Source organism: Amphibalanus amphitrite, unplaced genomic scaffold, assembly GCF_019059575.1.
Source record: "Amphibalanus amphitrite isolate SeventyFive unplaced genomic scaffold, NRLGWU_Aamphi_draft 000536F_arrow, whole genome shotgun sequence".
NCBI classification, from domain to species: domain Eukaryota; kingdom Metazoa; phylum Arthropoda; class Thecostraca; order Balanomorpha; family Balanidae; genus Amphibalanus; species Amphibalanus amphitrite.
Genome location: NW_024882030.1, coordinates 276032 through 291766, shown reverse-complemented (window position 1 = coordinate 291766; position 15735 = coordinate 276032). Strand labels below are relative to the sequence as shown.

At 49.7% G+C, this 15735-nt stretch overlaps 1 protein-coding gene across 3 annotated transcripts in view; it reads left to right on the top strand.

The window, feature by feature from the left end:
• The first annotated feature begins 3898 nt into the window (after window positions 1–3898).
• The window catches only part of LOC122393459, a 29631-nt gene continuing 17794 nt past the window's right edge, over window positions 3899–15735 (top strand). The window contains exons 1-2 of one of the 3 annotated variants that reach the window (XM_043389477.1): window positions 3899–4011; window positions 11253–11507. The gene's annotated coding sequence lies outside the window, so the exon portion shown is untranslated. Of the gene's footprint in view, window positions 4012–7956; window positions 8291–11252; window positions 11508–15735 lie in introns of those variants that run through there. The other 2 variants (XM_043389479.1, XM_043389478.1) reach the window with 2 other exon arrangements.

Here is a 15735-nt window from a genome sequence, read left to right as displayed (position 1 = left end):
AGGCTTAACCCAAGGGTGGGGTACGTACTTAACCCTATTCCTGGCGGGCTCCGCCGGGACAAGAAACTGGCGGGGGGGGGGGCCGATTCGCCCCCCCCCCCTGAGATCTCGAGAACGAAGCAAGATAGCGACAAGCGGTAAACGGCATCGGATACGCACGGCCAAGATCTACAATTTTTATAAAGGTCATTTTCAGGTCAGGTCAAAGATGACGTCACAGGGGTCGAAAAAGTCAAAATGGCGGCACTAGATATGGAGAGAGTTTTTCTCGAATAACTTTCGAATTAGTCAAGATAGGAACAAACTAAGGGCATCATCGTGATCCTCTCGTCAATCCGCATCGAATGATATATATGTTGACCTCGAAAGGTCAAGGTCAAAGGTTGACCTCAGGTCACGTGACCTCGAGGTCATCATGTATATCATTCGATGCGTCTTGACGAGCTGAACACAATGAGACCATCCACGCGTCTGTATCTTGTTCCTATACGGAGTTATTGGCCAAAAACCTTTGGTGACCTTTGATGACGTCACATGACCTCACAGCTGCCCAACAGCAAAACAGACCTCAAGGTAGTGAAGGTTGATCGTATATGAAGTCATGTATGGTATATGGGGCCATTCCGACCCGTTTTAGTGGTAAAAACAGGGAGTTGATTTTTCTCCCATTGACTTATAATGGGGAGGTCGCGAAATTGACCTGACCTTAGGTCACCGATATCAAAATTCCGAGATATACAAATTGCACATACTGGTACCCTAACTAAACCCTGAAGAGAAGAAATTGATCGGTCAAAAACTCTAGCTCTGGCGTGATTGCAAACTTTTCTGAGGTAGCGTCACCAAACCGCCTCTGGTGACCTGACCTGAGGTCAGATCAACTCAAAATTTTCAGACATGTTGCGTAGAAGCCTTTTAGGAAAAGTCAGAAAATTTGAGCTTCCTAGCTCAACGCGTTTGGGAGATATAACCAAAAAACCTCAGGGGGGGCTCCTGAGGCCCCCCCCCCCCCCGCCAGGAATAGGGTTAATACCCTACGTACATTTGCTATACGTATAGTACTTTTGTCCGTGACGTACTTTTGTCCACACGTAGGGTAGACCGGGGCAAGTCGCCCCGCCGAGGTAAAACGCCTCACCGATGTTTCTCGGAACTGGCAGGGTTCTGGGGAAAGATCCTCTCTTCTGTTAATCTAGTGTATGCGGGGCTTCTTGCCTCAGGCCGTGGGGTGTTTTGCCCTGGGGTTGGGGAAAAATGCCCCATTTGCAGTTGCTTCATAATCACAAAGCACTTCCTAGCTGGGAGTCCGATCATAAGTGAATGAATTTGAGGGGTGGAATTTAAAGTAAAATGTCCAAAGAACACATTGAGCACAAATTTGGCCTTCCAGGTGATGTGAGACAAAAGTAGGTACCTATGTAGCAAAATAAATTATCTGTGGCGTCTTGCCCAAGGCTACCCTACTTTATACCCTACGTACATTTGCTATGCGTAGGCTTTTGTACGTGACGTACTTTTGTCCATACGTACTTTATACCCTATACGTACTTCTGCGATACGTACTTTTGTCCCTGACGTACTTTTGTCCATACGTACTTTATACTGTACGTACTTCTGCGATACGTACTTTTGTCCTTGACGTACTTTTGTCCATACGTACTTTATATTGTACGTATTTCTGCGATACGTACTTTTGTCCCTGACGTACTTTTGTCCATACGTTTTTTATACTGTACGTACTTTTGCGATACGTACTTTAATCCTACGTACTTTTGCTTACGTACTTTTGTCCTACGTACTTTAGCGATACGTACTTTTGTCCGTAACCCCCTGCTGCCACCTATCGTCAGTTGACGGAACCAGAGGCGGCAGGCAGCCGTGGACCTGCTGCTACCTATCGGTGATTGTCGGAACCAGAGGCGGCAGACTGAGCCGCGGACCTGCTGCCACCTATCGTCAGTTGTCGGAACCAGAGGCGGCAGGCAGCCGTGGGCCAGCCGTGGACCTGCTGCCACCTATCGGTGATTGTCGGAACCAGAGGCGGCAGACAGCCGCGGACCTGCTGCCACCTATCGGCGGTTGTTGGAACCAGAGTCGGCAGAATGCCGAGGTCGCTGCCACCTATCGTCGGTTGTTGGAACCAAAGGTGGCATACTGAGGGTGCGTATTATTTAGGCCAGGGTTCATAATGTCCAGGGCATGATGTGTCCGGTGCTCGAAATGGCCAGTGCCTTGAATTGGCCAGTGTTCATATTGTCCAGGGATTACATGGTCCAGTGTAATCTCTCCTAAGGCATTGCCTTCGGCACTGCACTGCTTCGCATTGAGCTGGTTCCGTGTTTTTTACATAATGACGTCACTTTCAGTGACTATGTAATCCCTGGACACTATGAACTCTGGCCTATTCAAGGCACTGGCCATTTTGAACACTGGACACATCGTGCCCTGGACATTATGAACTCTGGTCATTTTGAACACTGGACACATCGTGCCCTGGACATTATGAACCCTGGCCATTTGGAACACTGGACACATCGTGCCCTGGACATTATGAACCCTGGCCTCTTTGAATATACCCTATCTGCGGCCAGTTGGCCGCATTTGGACCATGCAATCCCTGGACATTATGAACTCTGGCCCATTTAACCCTATTCCTGGCGGAGGGGGGCCTCAGGAGCCCCCCCCTGAGGTTTTTTGGTTATTTCTCCCAAACGCGTTGAGCTAGGAAGCTCAAATTTTCTGACTTTTCCTAAAAGGCTTCTACGCAACATGTCTGAAAATTTTGAGTTGATCTGACCTCAGGTCAGGTCACCAGAGGCGGTTTGGTGACCCTACCTCAGAAAAGTTTGCAATCACGCCAGAGCTAGAGTTTTTGACCGATCAATTTCTTCTCTTCAGGCTTTAGTTAGGGTACCAGTATGTGCAATTTGTATATCTCGGAATTTTGATATCGGTGACCTAAGGTCAGGTCAGTTTCGCGACCTCCCCATTATAAGTCAATGGGGGAAAAATCAACTCCCTGTTTTTACCACTAAAACGGGTCGGAATGGCCCCATATACCATACATGACTTCATATACGATCAACCTTCACTACCTTGAGGTCTGTTTTGCTGTTGGGCAGCTGTGAGGTCATGTGACGTCATCAAAGGTCACCAAAGGTTTTTGGCCAATAACTCCGTACAGGAACAAGATACAGACGCGTGGATGGTCTCATTGTGTTCAGCTCGTCAAGACGCATCGAATGATATACATGATGACCTCGAGGTCACGTGACCTGAGGTCAACCTTTGACCTTGACCTTGCGAGGTCAACATATATATCATTCGATGCGAATTGACGAGAGGATCACGATGATGCCCTTAGTTTGTTCCTATCTTGACTAATTCGAAAGTTATTCGAGAAAAACTCTCTCCATATCTAGCGCCGCCATTTTGACTTTTTCGACCCCTGTGACGTCATCTTTGACCTGACCTGAAAATGACCTTAGTAAAAATTGTAGATCTTGACCGTGCGTATCCGATGCCGTTTACCGTTTGTCGCTATCTTGCTTCGTTCTCGAGATCTCAGGGGGGGGGGCCGAATCGGCCCCCCCCCCCCGCCAGTTTCTTGTCCCGGCGGAGCCCGCCAGGAATAGGGTTAAGGCACTGGCCATTTCGACACTGGGCATAACGGACCCTGGACATCATGAACCCTGGCCAGAATGAATGCTCCCCCATACTGAGCCCAGGTCCTGCTGCCACCTATCGTCGGTTGCTGGAACCAAAGGTGGCATACTGAGCCCAGGACCTGCTGCCACCTATCGTCGGTTGTCGGAACCAGAGGCGGCAGACTGAGCCCAGGACCTGCTGCCACCTATCGTCGGTTGTCGGAACCAGAGGCGGCAGACAGCCGTGGACTGTCGACCTTAGGGACTGCCAGTGGCCGCTGCACGTGTGGAGTGTCAGTCTGGGAGAGGCGTACCGAGTACGGACGGAGCCGGAGGAGAGGGCAGGACGGACAGAGCAGACGAGGTGAGGTCAGCTGGTGGGGTCAGGGAGAGGACACAGAATGTCACACACCTCTGTGGGGATGAGGGGTTGGCTAAACAGTGTGGTCTTTGTCGGTATTTCTCAGGGGCTCGTTCGCAGTGCTTGGTATCGTGTAGCGTGTTGTAGGTATGGCCGAAGCTGAGGTCCCGATAGTTATACAAGGATATACCCATGTTTTGTTCTTTTCCTTGTTTTTCAATGCACTGAGTCCAAGAAATGTTTGTTTGCGCAACACATATTGAGATAATGCTCTGAGCCTTGGTCTGACCTCAGCCCAAGGCTATATAAACCCCTCACCCTAACCCAGCATAGCCTTCTACCAGAGGAGCTTTGTGTTCCGTGTGCTGCGTAGGTGTATTATCTCAGATAATACACCATGCTGGATTATCTCAGATTAGGTTTAATCGAGTGTCTTTACCTCAGTGGATTATCATGGCAATTTACTACACTAATAAGTGTAATGTCAATATTTAAGACATCATAAAACATGGTTAGAAGCAAAATTAACAATCTGAAAACTATTTGGACGTCAGTTTCAGTTTTACCGCGGGGAAGTCCCCTTTGTCGACTGGCGCGGTTCGCTCCATGCACGTGGGAGAGGGGAAGTCCCTTTCTACCGTTGAGCGCGACTGGCGGTTGCCATGGAGACGTCTCAGCTACCAGGATGAGGAGCTCGTCTGAGGAGTTTGGTCTGGTCAAGGCCCTATATACCGGTCAGGTCAGATTTGTCGACCTATCATGGTGTGTCAAAAGTGGAAACAGCCGCCCGGCTTTAGTTCGCCAGCCTTGTCAATAGATGGCAGTACCACAATATGGGCAGCGGATCGTGCAATTGACGTCAAATTTTCGTTATCTGCTAAGAATTGAATGGCCGATCTTTTCATGCAAGAATCATGTAAATCGGTCCACAACTTTTCTAGCAACAGAGATATGAAGTCAAACACCCTGCCAGAGCGGCGGCGCGCGGCCGGCGGCGGCCGTTACGCGCCGCCTGGGAGACTGGCGGCGCTGAACGGTTCCGACTTGGCACTGCACTAAAACCTGTTAACTGCTTGGAATGGTTATTATAGCAAAATTTTCATTCAAGTGAGGGATAACCAAGGGCAGGAAGTATGTATGCTTGTGTGCGTACTGTGTAAGCCAAGAAACTGCATTAGCAGATACTCGCTAATATTAGATCCAGCCAAGTCTAAACGCATTCCAGGGGATGTGTTCCTGATGGGTCAACAATATTTATCGTTCGAGGGCGGATACAGTTTTAACAATACAAATAATATTTTTGCACAACTCTATTCCTTGAATAATTCTCTTCAACGCCTCATTCCTAGTTAAGCGAATTAGCCCACCCTGGCTGAATAAATAAGGCGATTTCGCCACAAGGTCGCGGAAAACCGACCGAAAGCGGCCGCGCTCGGCGTTAATTTGGGCATGCAGACTCTTAAATACTCGCATTGGGCGGGCAGGGTTTCCCAGGTATTGGCTCCAAAAATCCGTATTCGGCTACCGAATACGTCCAAGTGACCCGCCTCGTTCCTAGTTAAGCTCTAATTAGATCAAGTGACTCAAGGAGCGAAAAAGCGACAAAAAGCATGAATTTCCCTATGGCGGCGGGCTGCCGGGTTGCCAGACGGCGCACCGGCTATTTCCACTTCTGACACACCATGTTTCCTATGTGACTTTTATCTTTTTACGTTTTATAGAATCGTTATAGTTATTGTCGGGGTGTTATTCCTATGTGACTTTTATCTTAATTATTACCTACGTTCTATAGAATCGTTTAAGTTATTGTCGGGGTGTTAGAAAATAGCGTTGAATAGCTATAACGTCTCTTGCTGACCCCTGGTTACCTAATAGCAGACCTTATGTCAGGAACGGATAGATTATAACTTTAAGAGATGTCAATCGGATACCAACGTTTGTGGTATAATGAAACCAAACCATTGTCATCCCGGTTTGGTATCAGCTTTCCAATAATTTGGGATGACCATCACTGATGGGTTCACTGATCACTGATCACTGATCCACAGCGAAGGAAGGCCGCGACTCACCACGGAGTGATTACCGAGAATCGAGTCCCTCCATTTGGACCACGGCTCTGGCCTCTGAGATCTTGATCTGACCGGTACGGCGGGCCGTTTCCACCTTCTCTCTCTCTCTCTCTCTCTCTCTCTCTCTCTCTCTCTCTCTCTCTCTCTCTCTCTCTCTCTCTCTCTCTCTCTCTCTCTCTCTCTCTCTCTCTCTCTCTCTCTCTCCCTCTCTCTCTCTCTCTCTTTCTCTCTCTCTCTCTCTCTCTCTCTCCCTGGCTCCAGTTGCTCTCTACCGGTGTTTCTGCCGCCTGAACACACAGACACGGAGCTGATCCACGGCCGAGTCAGCCGACGGAGACACGACACCGAGGGTCGGCTGGCCGGTGCTCGGTATCGGGGGTAGCGGGTCAGCGGGGTCAGCAGGGAGGGGAGGGGGAGGTTGTGGAGGGAAGTGATCGGCGAGAGAGTCCGTGAACACCCTCTGTTCAGTTCACGGCGGGTGGGGAAAACAGACATGAAACCTCGTACGAACCAACTGTGGATGAAACTTCGTACGAACCAACTGTGGCTCACGCAGCACGCCTACACCAGCCTCTGACGTATAAAAGTAGCTCCGTAAAGGCCCCGCCAGTGGTCGTATCTTCCCCATCCACTCGTTATGAGAGGACCGGGGGACTGGCCAGATCAGGGCTGAGGAAAGGGGTTATTCTACAGGGTGCGTCATAAGTTCTGGTACACTTTCTCTTTTATTAATAAAAAGAGTTACAACAGGTTTACAGAGTTGAGTATTTCAGTAGAGGATCTCTATGAAGTTAAGTCAAAACACGTGTAATATCATGAAAAAAATATTTACTAGCTGAGCCTTAATGAAACAAATGGTAACTGACCGTCCGACAGCTAAGTGCACACCATGGCGCCTTTCTCCCCAACAAAGGAAGTTCGCGGGGCCATCGTCTGCATGAAGATGGCGGATATCTCGGTAGCAAAGATATGTCGCGCGCTTCGCTGCACGCGGAATCTTGTGTATCGGACGTGGACCCGGTACCAGGAGACCCAGAGTACCGGAGACCGATTCCGTTCCGGCCGCCCCCGGTCCGGAGGAGCTTGAGAGCGCTTTCCTTCCGTATGTGGCGCTGTGCAGCGTTGAGGGAGTGAACGTGCTTCTTGCGGAGGCTTTTCACGCGGATATCCTTAGAAATGAGTCTGCGCATGGAACGCTCGGACACATTAAGGTCCCGGGCCATTTGGCGCATGGAACGCTCGGGGTTGCGGACAATCCGGTTGCGAACCGCGGCTTTCAGCTGAGGCGTGTGGGCGGACCGGGGGCAGCCGGAACAGAATCGGTCTCCGGTACTCTGGGTCTCCTGGTACCGGGTCCACATCCGATACACACGATTCCGCGTGCAGCGAAGCGTGCGACATATCTTTGCTACCGAGATATCCGCCATCTTCATGCAGGCGATGGCCCCGCGAACTTTCTTTGTTAGGGAGAAAGGCGGCATGGTGTGCACTTAGCTGTCGGGCGGTCAGTTACCATTTGTTTAATTAAGGCTCATCTAGTTAATATTTTTTCATGATATCACACGTGCTTTGACTTAACTTCATAAAGATCCTCTACTGAAATACTCAACTCTGTAAACCTGTTGTAACTCTTTTTATTACTAAAAGAAAAAGTGTACCAGAACTTATGACGCACCCTGTATACGTACCGCATCATAGTGCCTCGAAAACTTCGTTACTTTACCCGTGAGCTGCTGGATGAGTTAAAGGGACTATCCCACCTTTACATTAGATTTGAGTTGAGATAGCCAAGTTTGCGGCGAGGTTCAGAAACCACTATCTATCTAGGTTGCAACCCCCGCGGCCTCGTGGTGTTGAAGAAATTCGTTCCCTTCATTTGAAAATGGGCCTTGTACAAGGCCCAATCTCTTAACCATTAACGGCAATCTGATGACGTCATTTGCATTTTGAGCGCCTGTCACGTATTTAATTCAAGTACCACTTGATTTACCAATAAGCTGGCGTTGTCGGCGCACGGAGCTGGAGTATACCAAGAGATAACCACGGTGAGTAGAGTATACGTCTGATACGTCTCAAATTGAGTTTTTTTTTCTGGTTGTGGGATAATGATGAGTTAGAATTATAAGTGATCTACTTATTTTGTTTCAATTGGTCATGCCTCGGCTTTGCTTTGTCATTTGCGGAATATATAATACTCAGGGTACAGTTTTCAGGTAAGTTTTAATAGACTGCTTTTGCCTCAGGAGGTGCCAGTTTTGTCAAATTTCGAGGCACTGGCAATGCCATTTTTATTATTTTATTCATGCAAGGTAACAATATGGCGATAATTGTCTTCGGTTCTGGTTTCCACACAAATACTTGGAGCCTGGAGGGCATTTCTTTATCTCGTTCTTTTTCGCCTCTCCCTTTTTATGCAAGGTTCAAGAACGATATCCCACAAATATTTGTGCTTACAATGTATTATTGTAAAAGCAAATATTTTTTGCAAATTTCTCTCCATTTTGTCTACATATTTGTTTTGCTGCATTTTTCACCTTCACAAATCATGGTGTCCGGTGCACAAGTTTTTGTCAGCTAGGCCTTGTGAAGGTCAGACAAAGATGAAAGAAATGTGACCCAAGAAGTTTGCAGACAAGGAAATGGCATACAAAGTGCACCTCCCCCCTTTTACATCCTAATGGACCACACCACAAGTTTCTTTGAGAGCATCCTTGATTTTCAGTTAACCGCGGGTTGTTTAAACTGAAAATCAAGGATGCTCTTAAAGAAACTTGTGGTGTGATCCATTAGGATGTACAAGGGGGGAGGTTTACTTTGTATGCCATTTCAGTGTGAACAGTTAAACGCAGCTCAGCTCACTTCAGCTCACGTTCCGCTCAAACCAGCTGCGCTCGGCTCAGCTCAGTTTCAGCTCAGCTCAGCTCGGTTTCCGTTCAGCTCAGCTCAGCTCAGTTTCTGCTCAATTCAGCTCAGCTCAGTTTCTACCCAATTCAGCTCAGCTAGGGGAGCTTTTCCCATATAATAATCATCAGAACAGGGTGAGAGTTCCAATTAGCACCTTTGTCCCACTCCCAATATGATATGGTGCTTATCCCACAACCAACCAACCAACCAACGAAAAGGAACATTTTGCCAATTTCTAATTGAAATTTTTTCTTGCAGAGTTAAGAAACCTAATGGATGAAATTAATTTAATCTAAATGACTGCTTTTGATATTTATAAGTTATAAGTGAAGAAAGCTGATTTATAATTGTCACCAATTTTGGGGATAACTTTGTGGGGAAAAAAACGAGACATTTCCCCACAAAAACAAACCTGAAGTTTGAAAAGAGTTTATTATTTTAATAAAGGAAGTTGAATTGCAGGTCAGAGAAAATGGTGGTCGACTTCAATGATACTTCAGTCAGTTGTAAGGTGGAGATCGCAGATGTATGATGATGCTGTTGTAATTTTGGACTTTATTCTTTATCCCTTGCCTGCACGGGGGGCCTTTAACCCTCGCCCGTAAACGGCGATCTGCCACCTTCGCCCATGCAGGGGGGGGGGTTGGTGCGACCCCCCCCCTTGGCGTTTGAAAACGGAGCGTCGTAGAGCTTAGCGGAAAAGACCAACGGATTGCTCTCGCCGAGATCTCGCGATTGGTGGTATATTTTTTGGTCCTAGGTCAACATTTGACCTAATTTTGACCGGTCAAAGGTCAAATTTTCGGAAAAATAGGCTTTTTTTAACTTTCCGCGGCGATTGCGGCAAAAACGGTGGGAGATATCGACTTGAAACCTTCACTATCGTGTTCCTTGATCAATTCTCTATCGTTTGGTATGTATTTCGTTTCCCTAGCTCTAAAAATGACGCGTTGGGAGCGCCGGATATCGGCAAGGTCACAGTCGGCGGCAGAAATTCGAAAAATCAAAAATTAAATTTTTGAAATCTGATTGTATTTTTGGATTTGGAAGGTCCATTTGCTCCCTATAGAAGCTAATATTGCTGCATATTCTCATTGAGGTGACAAGAATTAGCAAAATAGTGGTTCGGGCGCTTTTCAAAAATAGTACCGGACGCTGTTCCTCTTGTGACGTCACAGCTCCGTGACCTGACCTGACCCGGTCAAGTTTCTTATACCATATGATAGCCAATACTTGCCCCAACATGCATGGGAAGTTTCATCACGATCCATCAACCGATGTCCGTAACACCGGCAGGAAACCTCGGGCGTTGGCACTCAGTTTGTGAAAATCCGTCCGGAGGCTGTTCCCTTTGTGACGTCATAACTCCGTGACCTGACATGACCCGGTCAAATTTTTTTTATCAAAAGATGCGCAAGGTTTGCCCCATAAGGTACCCAAAATTTGGCGGCGCTGCGCGCCGCCGTTTTTGCACTATTTCCGAAAAACCTTAGGGGGGGGGTTGCACCAACCCCCCCCCCTACATGGGCGAGGGTTAAGTGAAGTTTTTTTGCTGCATTTTTTGGTAAAAGCTTCTCAGTTTATGATGCCATGTAATAGGGACACACAAACCATTCTGTGCACACATCAGTATACACACAGACACACACAGACAAACACATATCATTGACCTTGACCTAACTTGACCTGAAATGGTCACAACCAGTAAAAATCTAGTCGGATAGTGTGACAAAGAGCTGTTTTAGCTGGCTTGGCACCACAAACTCAGTATATGATGGGCACAGCACGTGATATTCCAACGGTGGCCACAAAAAGCAACATTTTTTAGTTTGACCTGACCTGGAAGGTCAATGACTGACCTGAGAAGGTAAAACTGGGTATCATTGGATTCGTCTCTTCCCAAAAAATCGTTTTGGTCCTTACCGCGAAGCTCTATCTCCAACAGGAACGAAATGGCGCGGGGGGGGGGTGGCAACCGCCCCCCCCAATGTGCGTTCTAGGATGGGAAAATGGCATGTGCAGGCGAGGGTTAAAGCATAGAGACTAGAGTAGAGATATACTTTGTCGTGTTTTGAGTGTAACGTCACAATTCTATAACTTTTTGTTTCAAGGGTATGGATATGACTCGGTCGCATTTTCGATTGGTGCAGTTGCGATAGTCCACGCCCCCCGCCCTCCCGCATATACCCCAGCTCTGACCGTGTCCAAACCCCTCCTGTGCACGCCCCAGCTCTGACCGTTCCCCGTCCCCGCCCCCTGTGCACGCCACAGCTCGTTGCGGGACAGCTCGTACACGGAGGAGGTGGCCGAGGACTCGGAGGGCGTCGCCGGCGCAGCCGCCGCGCAAACTGAGCTCGCAGCGCTCCGAGCTGTCAAAACTCCGAGCTGGAGGAGGCCCCTGCAGAGGAGCCGCTGCCGAAGGTACCGGCCGCTGCTGATGACCCGAGCAGGCGTCCCCGACGACGAGCAGGACGAACGGCAGGTGGCGCCGCTGGAGGAGCACCACGTCAACGAGTCCTTCATGCGGTACAGTATATCTAAAAAGTATGTCCCCTGGTTTGGCTCTCCCACAGGAGGCGAATCGGTAACTTGGCTGAATCCCAGTTGCGGCACCCGGCCGCCAGGGTCGCTGCTGCGCGAGCGGCCTTGACCGCTCGCATGTCATTGGCAGTTCGGTCCCTCCCCATCTATACCGAGGTGGGGAGGGGAGAAGAGGGGAAGAGAGGGGAGGGAGCGGCACTCGCTCGGCACTGGGCGATACCTGGCTGACCCCGCGCTCCCTCGCTGACCTCCGTCCTGCCCTCAGGCGAAGATCGACTTCCTCAGCCCGTAGCGGCCGAGCGGAAAACCGAGCTCGCGGGGCGCGACTCCATTGTCCCAATCTTATAAATGAAATGCTGTCGTATTCACGGCATTAGATGATGTCGTATTCACTGCATTTTACCACAGCAGTGGATGTGGTAAAATGCAGTCCAAAACAAACGGAAGCACACGATTGATGCATAATGCGCCCTCCCATTCAAATAAGGCCGCCCTGCACTTCAACAGATGGTGTAGTTTCTTAGGGCGTAACAGATGCAAAACGCTACCGAACTTTTTTAGTTCGGCCACTAGGACCGTTAAAGGGACCCTCCCACCTTCAAAAAAGTTAATGAATTGGCACGAAAGTGATGTCGCTCGGTTCAGAAAGAGCGAAAACGAATATCTACCAAATTTCATCGAAAAATATTCACCGGTTTTCAAGATATTAGACTTTTACTTTTGTTTACTTTTTGGGATCTCCGCTGTTCCTAGCGACTTTATTTGAAAGTGCGGCATTTGTTGCGCGCAAAGCAGCATATACCACCGCGTGCTACCAAACGTTTTAGTAAAAGATTTAAAAATCGTTAGATCTCCGCTGACGTCACAAATTCTAAGGGGGCATACCAATGCACTAGCCCCTTAGAATCCGAAAACTGCAAGTTTGAAATTCCATATATCCGAATTAAAGCATTTGTCGATGTTGTGAGTGCCCAAACCGGTATTTGCAGGCCATGGCCACCAATTTGGCTATCTCAACTCAAAACTAATGTTAAGGTGGGAGTGTCCCTTTAATATACAATTGACTGAAATGCGTGAAAACCATTTTGCATTTAATAGCCGTTTTCTGCACCGAAACATAAGCCAGTGACGCCCTGTCCATTCTAAAGCGTTCATGAGATTGGTCCCAGCACCCGATTTTATATGAAAAAAGTCGTTCAAAAAGCATCTTATCTCTAACCAATTTATTTATTATGGCCATTTTTACAGGACGTCTATAGAGCTTTGACTTTTACATTTCTTCCTCGTTCAGGAGCAACGTTTTAACCCTCACCAGGTTTCAGGTTTTCTGAATACCGAGGGGGCGTTGGGGGGGGGGGTTGGAACTGAGGGAACAACCCCCTTCGCCGATTCGCCCCTACTAGAGCCTCACGAAAGAAACGATCGTGTCCGTCGTTACGAAATGCAGCGATTGGTCTCCGATTTTAAGGACTAGGGTCAGCCGATGACTTCTGAGGTCAGGTCAAGTGGTCCAAGGCACAGGTTCAGTTTTTGGTAAATAACTTCGCTTAAAATGATCGCAGATCCGCGATTTTAGCCGCGTCGTGTTTGTCTAGCTCAGGCGTGTCGAATGGTATACTTTTTCTTCGGGTGAGATCAACTTAAGGTGTTAACTTTGGGTCAAGGTCAGGTCACAGCCCGTCAGGTCACGAAGCTGGTCAAAGGAGGTCATATTGCATATCAATCGATTTGGCAGGTCTTTCCATGTCCATTAGTGGCTTTATCGACTCGGTAGCTTTAGTTGATCGGGAGTTATTGACGAAAAACAGATGAGCTAAAAGGGTTTTGTCTTATAAGCTGACCCTAGGGCCTCACAATGGTCTTGCCCGGAAAAATGTATATATTTTGTGTATACACTGTGCATATTTCTACTATTTGGCGCGGCTGAGCATGACAAACGTAATACCACCGAGCCGCCTTCCCATGTGACCATTTTGCGAGGTTAATCAAATCCCGACCTTGTTTTTCCCTGGCCATTAGTGTTCTAACCTTACGGGTGATTGTTTGAGCGCGGAAGATGCTGAATCTTGGTTAACCCCATGCTTATCATATGATAAAGAACGTCAGTGTTAGAAAGTTAATTAACAATCTAATTTAGGATAGTTTAATTCAAGTCGGTATGAATCCGACTTGACAATTTACTAGGTGGGTTTTGCAGCGCTATTAGTTTGGCATGTAATTATAAATCACTGCTAATTTCGATCCGGATATAGTTATTCAATGCTGGCCTTTGCGTCCTCAGAAAAGTTGTTTATAATCATGAATGCTTGCATTGACCCATACTTTCCATTTTTCAGCACCATTATTCGCCGTAGTTGACCAGGTGTTTTTCTTCAGCTCTCCCCTGAATCATTTGGCTTAGACCCATGGCGTATCACCCGTGCATCGCAAGACGCACCTACCACACACAAGTTCACGATCCCCACGAACCCACATCAGCGTCCGTTCGCTTGGTGTGTGACTCCTTGACTTTTGGCCGCGACAACTGCCAGCCCACCGGAGCACCCCTCCCTACACGCGCTGCCCCGCCCGATCCCCTCCCCCCCCCCCCGGGGTCGTGTCACGAAGGTTCGGGCTTACGCTACTACCGGCCGCTGAGCAGCTGTCACCTTAGCGCTTGGGAATGTGTGGTCTGGTGCGGATTCAGCCAACTACCGGCTCGCGACACCAGCGCCACGTAGTGGCGACGGTACATTCTTTTTAGACATACTGTACGGTACGCTGCCCAAAGGCGCGCACATCGGCGCCTTCCTGGACTCGCTGCGGGAGAGCGGTTTGCGCGGCAGTGCGGAGGGTGGCGAGGCGGCCGCGGGAGCGGCAGGCGAGGCCCGCGCGCTGCGCAGTCACACGAAAGCAGAGGGCGTGCGGCCGCCGGCTTCCGCCGCCGCCGCCAAGAAGCCCTCAGCCATGGTGCGGTCCAACTCGTCCAACAGTGAGTTTCAGAGACCGCGGCTGTCGCGGCTCAGTCCGCTAGTGTTTGCCGGCGCGGCGGGGACGGGGCCGGCGCGGAGTCGGCGACCGACCGGCGCCGGCCGTCTTCGCGCCAGAAACTGAAACCTGCCGAGCTGGGGTTTCCCCCGCCGCCGATGGAACTGCCGCCTCCTGACGACATCGAGGCCGACTTTATCGTCGACCCGACGTTCCCGCCGACGCCGCCGGGCCTGAGGGACCAGTTGTCGAGCGGCGGTCCCGTGATACCGCCGGCCACCCGGTGCCCAGTCCGCGCACGCAGCGCCGCGCCGAGTACTCGAACCTCTCCGAGCGCGCCAAGCGCAGCGACGACCTGGTGACGCGACTAAGGACCGGGCAGCGCTCGCGGCCGCAGCCGCCGGCGTCCCTGACCCCGTCCATCAGCGCTCAACTGGTCTCGGAGATTCAGCAGAAACAGCGCGAGAACCGTGCCGAGGGCGAGCCGCCCGCAGCAGCGGCGGCCGACTCGCAGCGCTCCGAGTGGGCCCGCTCCGAGGCCAAGCTGCAGTTGTTTGGACAAGCTGGGCCTGCTGCTGACGGCGTGCGGCGCGCACGCTGGCCAGGTGCCGCCCACCGGCTGGCTCCGGTTCCGCGCCCTGCAGCGGCGCCTGGAGACGCACGCCGGCACTCTGCGCTCGGCCGGCGGGCGCGCAACAGCAGCGACGCCCAGCGGCTGTTATCCAAACTAGCCAACACAGTGCGCGACATGTTCAATGTGGTGCAGCGATGAGAGACCGGCGACTGCGCCGCCACGAGCTGCCCGCGCCGTTTGTTTTTGTGATATCTAATATCCATTTTATTGCGTTGACGGTGGTTCTACGATTTAGTGGAACCAGTGTGTGGGCGCCGCCTGCGGCCACCCGGGTGTGACATTCCTTCCCGTCTCTGTCTCGTTTCTTATATACAGAAATCGAATGAGTTTTCATGCGTACCCTGTGTTTTGCGGATGCGCAAAACACAGGGCGTAACAGGCCGCCGCCACAGCCTGTTACGCCTTAACTCATATGCTACGCAAACAGTCATAGTGATCTCATGATACCCACAACCTACATACCAACTGTTCTAACGATGTGTACGAATGATCGTGTGCCTGTATTTTACCCATGCCTACTTGTTTTTATGCTAATTGACATGCGTTGATGAAAAGCCGCGAAGGCGGATTAACGTGAATAAATGAACTTGAACTTGTATGCTTTCATTGAAA